This window comes from Rhincodon typus, chromosome 24 (assembly GCF_021869965.1).
Source record: "Rhincodon typus isolate 14 chromosome 24, sRhiTyp1.1, whole genome shotgun sequence".
Taxonomy (NCBI): Eukaryota; Metazoa; Chordata; class Chondrichthyes; order Orectolobiformes; family Rhincodontidae; genus Rhincodon; species Rhincodon typus.
In genome coordinates this window covers 40,786,135-40,798,272 of record NC_063355.1, presented here as the reverse complement: position 1 = coordinate 40,798,272, position 12,138 = coordinate 40,786,135, and positions in this window count along the sequence as shown.

Genomic DNA, 12,138 nt, shown 5'->3' with positions numbered 1-12,138 from the left:
CCGCATCCCAAAACCAGTCCAGCTCGTCCCTGCCTCCCTAACCTGTTCTTCCTCCCACCTATCCCCTCCTCCCACCTCAAGCCGCACCTCCATCTCCTACCGACCAACCTCATCCCGCCCCCTTGACCTGTCCGTCCTCCCTGGACTGACCTAACTCTCTTCCTAACTCCCTACCTACACTCACCTTTACTGGCTCCATCCCCGCCTCTTCGACCTGTTTGTTTCCTCTACACCTATCCTCTCCTCTATCCCTCTTCTATCCGCCTCCCACTCTCTCCCTATTTATTTCGGAACCCCCTTCCCCTCCCCCTTTTCTGATGAAGGGTCTAGGCCCGAAACGTCAGCCTCTCTGCTCCTATGATGCTGCTTGGCCTGCTGTGTTCATCCAGCCCTGCACCTTGTTGTCGCGGTTGGAAATGTTTGGTATCAGAGGCTGCAAACAAACTCTGAAGGATTTATGTGGGAAAAGGAACATGATTACAGGCTAAACTTTGGCCATGAAATCTTTTATTGTCGAGCACTGCAGAAGGAGAAGCAAACGATGAATTGAGAAGTGAGCAGAGGTTGGTATAAAATCAGAGTAAGGTGTCACCCATTTAAAACAGAGATGAAGAGGAATTTCTTCTCTCAGTGGGTAGTGAATCTGTGGAATTCTTTACCACAGAGGGCTGTCAAGGCTATCATTAAGTATGTACAAAGCAGAGATGGACAGATTTTTTAGCAGGGCTTTAAGGGAATCAATGGCTATGAGGAAAAGGTAGGAAAAAGGAGTTGACGAATATCATCAGATCAGCCATGATCTCATTAAATGAAAGAGCAGGGCTCAGTCCATTTGATGGATGACATAGTCTACTTCTGATACTGTCTTATGGTCTAATACATTGTAGGGATTGCATTCCATGACACAGAGGAACACTTTTATGTGAGTGGGCACATAACTTGTAGAGAAACAAACAGACGTAGAGGAAAAAAATCACACCAAGATAATCAAAGGAGGATGGAACTGCAGGGAGTTGGTTTCATACAAGTACATAAGATTCTGATATTACTTTTAAAAATTGTACGTAGGTAGTTACACATGCCTCACATGATGTATATATATATATATATTTGGTGTCATTTTCATGGAATTTAATCTTTTAAATAATTAGATGATGTTGAAAAGTGTACATAATTTGCAAGTTAGAAAAGGAATTCAGTAAAATTAACACACAAAAGAAGACAAAAAGAACTTATTATTTACTAGGAACAATTTAGAAATGTACACTTTTTTCCTCTTATTTCTGTATAATAAGACTCTACTGTACCAAGGGGAGTGGAATGGTAGTATATGCTTAAGTCTCACTCGACTATCATTAGTCACTGACCAGGAGAGGCATCCAGTTGCAGTGGCTTGAGTGGTTAAACATCTATTGAATGCTCTTGTCCATCTTCTCAGTTGAAGTGAGCCACTTCGTTCCTGGAAACTGTGGTCATCGTCACAATGAACCTCTTCACATTGTTTCCTAAAGAGAGGGGAGGAGTGGGGGAGAGTGTACCAGTGAGGTTGTGATTTCAATTTACTCTGAAGTGATGGATTGCCATGTGTCACAGTGTCATGTTTGAGGCATCCGCCTGGATCCTTGCTCTCCTACTGTCAATGTTTGTTTACAAGCAATGACTAAAAAGGATCTTGGCCCCAAGTCAGCTATTAGAGAACAAACACAGTGCTGACAGCTGCCAAGTTTCCATTTGACATGCCTGATAGATATCTGAACAGCAAACCTGCTATCACAGCACATCAAGTACAGTGCTTAAAATAAAGTGAGCATGATAGACCTCTCACATTAACTCCCCTGTCCATTTAAGCATTTGTAGCTGCAAATCTGCAAACTTTCCCATTTAATTACAATAGCATTTACAGCGCAGAAGCAGGCCATTCAGCCTAACAGATTCATGCTCCATCTCACTCTCAGTTTACTTCATCTAACATGATCTGCATAGCCTTCTTTCCCTTTCTCTTTCGTGTACAATAATTTATATCTCCCCTCTTAAAGACATCTATGCTATTGACTTCAACTACTCTGTGCAGTAGCAAATCCATTCAGTTCAAAGTTTGAATCACTCTGCGTAAATAAGCACCTTCTCAATTAAATGCATTAATGACTGGTAATGACTATGATTTAGGAGGAGATAACTGAACACTTGGAAAAACAAATCTCAATTCACCAGTGTCTGCACCATTTCATGAAGAGCAAGTTGTACTTGACAAACTTGCTGGAGTTCTTTGAAGATGTAACCAGCAGGGTAGATAATGGAGATCTGGTTGATGTGGTGTATCTAGACTTCCAGAAGGCATCTGACAAGATGCTACAAATGGTTAGATCCCAGGGGTTGAGGGTCTATTATTGGCTTGAATAGTGGATTGGCTGACTGGTAGAAAGTAGAGGGTTAGGATAAATGGGTCCTTTTCTGGATGGTGAACTGTAACTCGGACCTCAACTATTTACAATTTGTATAAACGATCTGCAAGCAGGGATAGAGAGTGGCATAGCGAAGCTCACAAATGATACTAAAATAGATGGGAAAGCAGGCAATGATGAGGAGATAAAGTTTACAGATGGCTATTGATAGGCTAGGAGAATGGGCCAGAATCTCGCAGATGCAGTTTAATGTGGATAAGTGCAAGGTTGTCCATTTTGACCAGAAAAACAGAAGAGCAAATTATTATTTACAAAGGAAACAGGCTCAAAGTGCATAAGTGCAGTGGGATCTGAGCGTCTTTATACATGAATTGCAGAAGGTGCGTATGCAGGTGTAGTATATAGTAAAGGCAAATGGAATCTGGGATTTATTGCAAAAGTAAAAGTAAAAAGTAAAAGGATTTTAAAAGTAAAGATGTGTTGTTACAATTATATAAAGCATTGGTGAGACCACACCTGGAATATTATGTTCAGTTTTGGTCTCCTTACTTGACGAAGGATGAGGTGGCACTGGAGGCAGTTCAGAGAAGGTTCACCAGATTGATTCAAGAGATGAAAGGGCTGTCATATGAAGAGCGGTTGAATAGCTTGGTCTCATACTTGCTGCAGTTCAGAAGAATGAGCGAGGATCTGATCGAGGTATATAAAACACTAAAGGAGATTGATAAGTTGGACGTCGAACAGATGAGAGGAGGTAGGTTCAAAACTGAGATGAGGTGAAATTACTTCTCTCAGAGGATTGTGAATCGGTGGAACTCACTGCCCTAGAGTTCACTCGAGGCAGAATCAATGAATAGATTGAAGAAAGAAATAGATATGTTTCTGATGAAAAACAGAATAAAGGGCTATGGGGAACAGGCAGGAAAGTGGTGTTCAGACCAGGATAAGATCAGCCATGATCATGTTAAATGGCTCGCAGGGCTTAGTTCCTTACTCCCGCTCCTATTTCCTATGTTCCTACTTTAGATTAAACTCTCTTGCAGATGGAAACAGGTTAAACTCACGGTGCAGACTCTTTAAAGTTACTTATTCCTCCTTCTGACTATCCTAAAAGTGGTTTTATTCTTTCATGGGATGTGTGTATTGCTGGCAAGGACAGGATTTTGATGCCCATCACTATTTGGTTTGGACTGACTGGTGCCATACCAGAGGGCAGTTAAGAGTCAATAACATTGCTGTGAGTCTGAAGTCACAGTCGGATCAGACTGGGTAAATATGGCAGATTTCCTTCACCAATTGAACCAAATGGGTTTAACAAAACAACAATCCAGGATTATTCTCATGGTCACCATTATGGAGATTACCTTCATAATTCCAGATTTTAGGCAATGCAGTTTGAAAACTAACCCATACACTACCTCTGCATCACCATCTCCCATAATGTATACTGCTACATCAAACTGAAGCAGCAATTTATTGTGAGAATTTGGCACATCAAGTTTCCTTTGCTGTGCACATTTTACTAATTCTGTTAATTGGACACTTGAGATTATTCTGTTCAGATTTTTTCAAAGGAAAACAACCCCTGAAAGCCAACTAGGTCAACACTTCTGAAGAGTTAAAAAGCAAAAGGAAACTTTCATTTATACTTTACAGGATTTCTCAAAGCAGTTTACAGCTAGTGAAGTGTAATAGCTGTCAAAGCATATGACATACACAGCCAATTTGCTCACTGCAAGATCCTAACAGCAAACATATGTTAATTGGTGATAATCTTTTAGACACGTCTTGATTGATGGATAAATATTAGCCAAGGTACCAAGGACAACTCTTGACACTGCTTCAAAATGGCACTATAGGTTCTTTTAACATTAACTCATGTATTAAAAATAAAATCTTTGAGGATTGATGGCAGTAATCCAATTGCCAAGAGATGAATTTATCACCAATTCACCGAGAAGTTTGAAATTTATGACGTTGACCTGGCATTGATGAATGGATAGTTGAAAGTGCAACATCGCCAAAATAACAACAAAAATGTGCAAAAACTATAGTCCTTTTGATGGAATAATTTGCCTTGGAGCAGTTCAGAGGAGCATTATTGAGTCAAATTTAACATCACGGTGCTGTTAGGTCATTTGCTGCAGGAATTTGACCCAATGCCAGTTGTTACACCTCACTGGCATAACACACTGAAAATCAAGCTGTGTACTCCCAGGGTCATCAAAAAAGTTATAGATTTTTGAAACATGTACAAAATTCCCCAATTTACCTGACTTTCAGTCCCAGGTTGACAGAAAACATGGACTAAGCTTCTAAACTCAATAAGAGTATCTATTTATCACTAATAAATAGATTCTAATTACAGATAAATCAATTATGAAATGTCAACATATAACTCCACCAGTTAAAGCTCTAATCCCACTATAAACTCTCCCTGTACTTACACATCCAGACAGAAAAACATGGATTTTATGGATGGAGGGAAAGACTGGGAATTTCGGTGCTTCCCGTATGCAGGGATTGCTGAGATGATCCTTTTGCTGATCAGAATGCTGGTTCTTAATCTTCCTTCTTGTTTGCAGGAGGCACAGGGTAACTGGTTAGCACTTACAATGTTCTTTGACTTATCAATTTAAAGTCACACAATACAGAAACTGGAAAAGAAATATAATCTGGCGATCTTTATACTTGAAATGTTTTTTACTTCAGAGCAAAATGGCTCCTTCTCCCCCAGTGGTCCAATGTTTTCATAATAATGCTTTCAGAATATTCACACTCCTAACATGTTCAACTACCTGAAAATCAATGATGTAGTGATGCCGGTGTTGGACTGTCATAGATATAGTCAGAAGTCACACAACAGGTATAGTCCAACAGGTTTATTTAAAATCACAAACTTTCAGAATGGTGGAGCAGTGCTCTGAAAACTTGTGACTTTAAATAAACCTGTTGGACTATAACCTGGTGCTGTGTGACTTCTGACTGAAAATCAATCACATAGTTGTTGGCAGGTGGAAGGCTTTTGTCATCAATAACTGGTCACAGACTTATCAGCTATTTGTTGTCAAGCAAAGCTACATTCATGCCCTTGGCTCCAGCCTGTCTGCAACCTAGACTTCCATTACTGCTTGAATAAGCAGCAATAAAACAGTAAGTTTTGCTGGCTTTTAAAAAGTGCAGCAATCCTTCAACAATTCTTGTTTTTCAAAGCTTCCTTCTTTCTGAAAGGAGAGATCAGTAAAGAGGTGAAGAAGCCAAGGGAGACAATTCTCGAGGGTGATGTGCAGACAGCTGTAGGCACTGTCACCAGTCGTGGAACAATTGGAAGAAGCGGTATACAAGACTCCAGGATTGAAGGAGGATGGATGTCTCAGAGATAGTAGGAACTGCAGATGCTGGAGAATCCGAGACAACAAGGTGTAGGGCTGGATGAACACAGCAGGCCAAGCAGCATCATAGGAGCAGAGAGGCAGTCTGGATGATGTTTCAGATGCAGGGAAAAGGTGGGGCCAAAGAAAGGTTTGACACAAAGTTGAGGATCTACAAAATGGATGAAGGACCATGTTCATATGAGAAAATGTGAGGGTTGCTGGATTGAAAGTATCCTTCAGCAGAGAGCACATTGGAGAAATGTGAAGCTCCCGTCAGTAACATTGATAATTATAATCACTGTGAAATTGTTTTGTGAGAGCAGACGTTCTGCTGATGTGTGGTTTGGCTTGAGGAACGTTGGCAAAGCAATTGGTCTGGACATGTAGCAGTTGTGTGACTGGCAGAGTTAAAATATAAAATATGCCTCAGAGAACAAACTATCAGAATTGATGCCTCAAAAAAGGCTTCAAAATGAGTTTTTGTAAATGTGTCTCTACCTTCCTCCCCAAGTTTAGAATTTAATATTTCTGAATGTATTACTTTTCCTTACTGTCTTTCTTTTCTCTAGCCTTTTATACAGTTCTTTCTTTCACTATCTTTATTTCCCTTCCTGTGCTTGTGACATAGAAATTGCCATCAGTCTCTGGCATGCCCTCATTTCCATCATAAAACCCAATGGTTACGAATTCAAGATAGTAGGAACTCTCAGGTCACAGATGCCTCATGCTCATCAGCCTCATCTTCACACTTCCAGCAAATTCCAGAGCAAAGGCATTTCCAGCTGCAGGTTGCAGCAAAAGAAATCTAACCAAAGGGACTCATCAAAAGGCCTGTCCTGCTCCAGAAATTCTGGGTTGATAATTAACAGAAGTTAAATTGCATGAGCATGGGGAGTCAAGTTGCAGAGAGGAGTTTGGGGGTGGGTAGCTTTATTTCATGCTTGTTAATGCCAGCAAAACACTGTGCCTGCTATTTCAAAATAAGTTACTGAAGTAAACACAGAGGATTCCTAATGTTGTGAGGACCCAGCAGTGAAAAAATAATCATCTTGGTACAGTTCACCTCTTCTCAATTAATAGAAGGTTTATAGACAAATATTTAATTTAGAAAAAAGGATGGAAAAGGTTTCATGTTTTTCAAACTGTCCTTAATTAAATCCGAAACTTGCAGAGTCCTGAAGTCAATGAGTCTTTGTGCTTGGAATGCGAATTATTTTCAAGCAGGCAATCAGGAGGACAGCACGTTGAATTGCTGAAGTCCATACAATGTGACTGAAGATCAGAAGAGGTATCCCGGAAGAAGAAACGTGATAAAATAAAAGGACAAAATGATTCTTTGACTAATCATGCCCAGTGTTTTGGTACTGAAAAGGAATTTTGAAATCTTTGTGAATAAAATACCCAGCACTTTAAAATATCTCATTAGCTGTGGTTTTGGCATCCGAAATTGCATAAAATGCTCAGATGGTATTGTGTTACCCAAACAAAGGCTCTAAAGTTGGGGATGGAAGTGGGGAGAGACATTTACAAATCCCAAATCTACACATTTACACACAGTTACTAATGTAGTCCAATTCTTTTGCCAGAATTGATTAAGCCAAACAGTACATTGATGCAACTTCTGCATCACAAAACAATTTATCCGTAACTACAGTTAGACTTAGATTTTAGATTTAGATTTAGATTTTTATTGCCACATGCACTTGAGTACAAAAGTACAAGAGTACAGTGAAAAGTGTTTCATGTCACCACACAAGGTGCTGTCTTAGGTACCAGTACCTAAGTACAGAATCAAAAGAACAAAGTAGAAAGAAAGAACAAAGTTAAAATTTAAACATTACAGCAATTCTTAGTATTAAGTAGAAAAATAAAGAAATAAAACCAAAAGTCAAACATTACAGTCTTTCACAAGTGCTTAGCCATGCTGGGACCTTACTTCTTGGAGGGGCTTGATCTCCATCTCTTAGCCATGCTTTCCCGACACAGTCCATTCTTGGAGTCCACACGCTGGGTCTATCACGTCCCCACCGAAGCAACTACCATTCCTGTCGATCTACCCGGAGTATTGATTTGGGCCCACCACATTGCTGCAGCTGACCAATGCCCACCACAGATTCTGCTTTCTCTGCCGGCTGCAGAGGCCACCCTGCCTTTGAAAGCCGAAGCTTCCACCACCTTGGGAACTATGCACACACGCTCTGCTGAAGGGGGTGTCAATACTATTCATCTTCCAATGCAAGCATTTCTATTAATGATCCATTGATCCTTCCACAATCTCACTCTCTCTCTCTAACTCTGTAACAGTCTCTATGCCTTCAACTGCCCGAGATTTCTGCTTCTTCAAACTCTCAACTCTTGCATATCTCTGATTTTCACTGCTCCACCATTGGTGGCTGTGTCTGGGAACAATTCTTTTACCTGCAGGAATGAATTCTCACAGTTTCAAATGGCAGTCAAATGGCATTACAGGAGTATAAATCCCATCATAAACATGAACCTACACCATTAAATACTAGCCCTAACCTACTGTAATGAGTTTAATTCCTAAGTATAGTGGAAATGCATTAATTCTTGACACTTCTGTTGTTTGTTCTTATTCATTCATTCAATATGAGCTTCTATGACAAGACAGTATTTGCTGCTCATCCTTAATTGCCCTTGAGAATATGGTGATGAGCCATCTTCTTGAACTGCCCTAGTCCATTCTTTGCATATGAATTTTTTCTTTATTCCTTCAGTAGGCTTCACTGGCAGCGACAGCAATTTGTTTCCCATCCCAACTGAGTGGCTTGCGTGATCAGTCAACCAGTTTGCTTTGGGTCTGGAGTCATATATAGGCCAGACCAGGATGAGGAGGGCAGATTTTAGTTTCTAAAGGACATTAGTATATCCACAGCGCTATGAGGGAGGGAGTTCCATCATTTTGACCTAGTGACAGTGCAGGAACAGCAATATATTTCCAAGTCAAGACTGTGTGTGACTTTGGGGGAGGTGGGTGGTGGGGTGGGATTGAATCTTGTGGACGGTGGCGTTCCCATGTATCTACTTCCTCCGTCTTTCTAGATTCTAGTGGCTGAGGGTTTGGAAGGCGCTGTCTAAAGAACCTTTGTGATTTCCTGCAGTGCATCTTGCAGATGGTACACGCTGCTGCCTCTGTGCATCAGAGTGATGTCAAAGTGGTGGTGGAGATACCAGTCAAGCGGGCAGCTTTGCCTTGGATGGTGTTGAGTGTTGTTGGAGTCGAACTCTTCCAGGCAACTGCAGTATATTTGATTACACTCTTGACTTGTGCCCTGTGGATTGTGGACAAGCGTGGGGGAGACTAGAGGTGGGTTACCTATCACAGAATTCTCAACCTCTGACCTGCTTTTAAAGCCTGTATGCTGCTGTTACTTTTCATGATGTTAGTGGTGCAAATCGACATATCTTGGTGTATGTCTTCCTATCCACAAATAGTTGCCTTTTTGCAGTGCAATACAGCAGAGTGCCATTATTCTGACCAGCAATTTCTCTATCAATGTTCCCCTGCTCCCTGTTGAGATCCTGACAGCAGATGAGGATTCCCACTAGTTCTCTGATACTTCACCCTCAATAAAGATCAACAAAGCTGAATCTCTGTAAGCAATCTGCTGTTCAGTTTGTGAGGGGTATTGCTTTGCAGGTGAGAAACTCAAGCAAAATGCAGTAATTTCTGTCCAAACAAATGGCTCTCCTTTGGGTTGCAATACAGAGGGAAGCTGGGTCCAGATGTCCTAATGTTGATAATAGTGGCAGGGTGCAGGAAATAGATAACTTGTAAATTTTAAAAGACCTGCGTAACTCAAAACCTAATATTGTACAACTTTTACAGTGTGAGCACACCAGATGAAGGGATTTGAAATCCCTGGGGAGTACAGATGCCATCGGAGGCAGGAAAATAAAGTGCAATATGGGTTTTTGTTTTTTGCATTAAAATTGAAAAAGGAAGGAAAAAATTATATATGTCCCCTCTCCTCTACCACGCGATCATGTGAAAAGGCAGGAAGTAGTGCACATTAAGAACAATGTGCAGAATGAAGCTATTGTGAAAAGCTCAATATTATTTTCCCTGGTGAACTTGGCAAAGATCCATCCTCAGACAGAACTCCAATGATCAGGGGAGCGCATGCCCTTAATTTTCATTAGGACTACCAATGTAACCTTGCAGATACAATCGTCATAGCCCAGTGCACTCACAATTGGTTCAGCTGTCCTGGGAAATATCCCCAGGTTCTAGTATTTTGGGCACTCAGAAACACACAGTGCTTAAGTGAATACCCTTACTGTACTCCTAATAAGTTTGGTTATTATTACAAGGTTGAACTAAGTTTCTGCTGTATGATAGTTAATGCTGTAAATGCTGTTAAGACTGCCTCCCTGTTTCTGACCCACCGAGACAAGTAGATGTATAAGTGACTTCCAAGAGAACGCACTTGAATGACTTGCACTGCAAACTGAGCAATAGCTTTATCCCAGGTATACTATCTGTCCAATCAGTTTTGAAGATTAGATGGCAAACCATTCAACCTATCCCTGAGAACTCTCTTTATTGGTTTGGCTGAGTGACCAGGAGATAGAGCAATTCACTCAGACATAATGATCAGAATGTTACGGGGAGGCGATGGCCTAGTGGTATTATCACCAGACTATTAATCCAGAAACTCAGCTATTGTTCTGGGGACCCAAGTTTGAATCCTGCCATGACAGATGGTAGAGTTTGAATTCAATACATAATTTGGAACTAAGGGTCCAATGAGGACCATTGTTGATTGCCAGGGAAGAACCCATCTGGTTCACTAATGTCCTTTGGAGAAGGAAAACTGCCAATCCTCACCTGGTCTGGCCTACATGTGACTCCAGACCCACAGCAATGTGGTTGACTCTGAACTGCCTTCTGGGCAATTAGGGACGGGCAATAAATGCTGGCCCAGCCAGAGACATCCTTATCCTGTGAGTGAATTAAAAAAAACAAGTCTCACTCTCAAAGTTTTGATTACATTATTTAGGCTCTCAATAGTAGATATTCCAGTGCAGCACTGAGTGAGTACTTCACTGTTAGAACTGCCATCCCTTGGTGTGAGCTTTTGTACTCACTTGCTGGCTAGGCCAGCATTTATTACACATTCCAATTTGCCCAGAAGGTATTTAAGAGTCAATTAAAATTACCTTCTATAAAGGGCTTTAGTGAAGCATATAGGTTTTTAATAACAGTTAGAACCATAGAACCAAAGAAATCATACAGCACAGAAAGGGGCCATTTGGCCCATCATGTCCATGCTGACCCAAAACACCCAGATTACCCTTCCTAATCCCATCTTTCTGCACATGGCCTATAGCCTTGCAGCTTACAGCACTTAAGGTGTAGATCCAGATGCTTCTTAAAAGAGTTTAGGGTCTATGTCTCCATCACCAACTCAGGTAGTGAGATCCAGACACCCACCACTCTGCATAAAAACGCTTTTCTTCACGTTCCCTCTAATCCTTCTGCCACTTAGCTTGAATCTGTGACCCCTGGTTTTTGAACTCTCTGCCAAGGGAAACAGGTTCCTCTTGTCTACTCTATCTCTATCCCTCACCAGTTTGCGCACCTCAACCATGTCATCTCTCAGCTTCTCTGTTCCAAGGAAGACAACCCCAACGTCTCCAATCTCTCTTCGCAGTGACAATCCTCCAGTCCTTGGAACGTTCTAGTAAATTTTGCATTCTCTCCAGAGCAATTATGTACCGACCAGAACAGCACACAATACTCCAGTTGTGGCCTCAGTAGGTGACAATGGTTACATGGTTACCATTAGGATTTATTGAATTCAAATTTTCACCATCTGTCATGATGAAATTTGAATTCATAGCCCCAGAACATTAGCCTGGGTTTCTGGATTACTAGTCCAGTTACAATACTACTATGCCACCACCTCCCTTACAGATCAGCTCAGGCAGGGCAAATCCAATCAGCTCTTTCATTTGTAATGGTGCAGCAGAACTGCCAGACAATGGCTCGGCCTTGGGCAAAAACAGTTAGTGGGACAACAACGGGGAAAGTGGTTCAGAGAGCCAAACAATATAGATGCTGGCAACCTAGGATTCGTCCATTAATCCATCGGTCACCACAGGACAGGAAGCAACCTCACTGGATTTGTGAAGGCATCAGCCTCTCCATCAGTACATTCTCAGCCAAGTCCCACCCCTGCACATTTGTGGCCCCCTTCTTAGTGTGAGTGAGGAGTCTGAGATCAAATGTTCTACCTCCAGACTTCTCTCACCCATGACAACAAGGTGCAGGGCTGGATGAACACAGCAGGCCAAGCAGCATCATAGGAGCAGAAAGGCTGACATTTCGGGCCTAG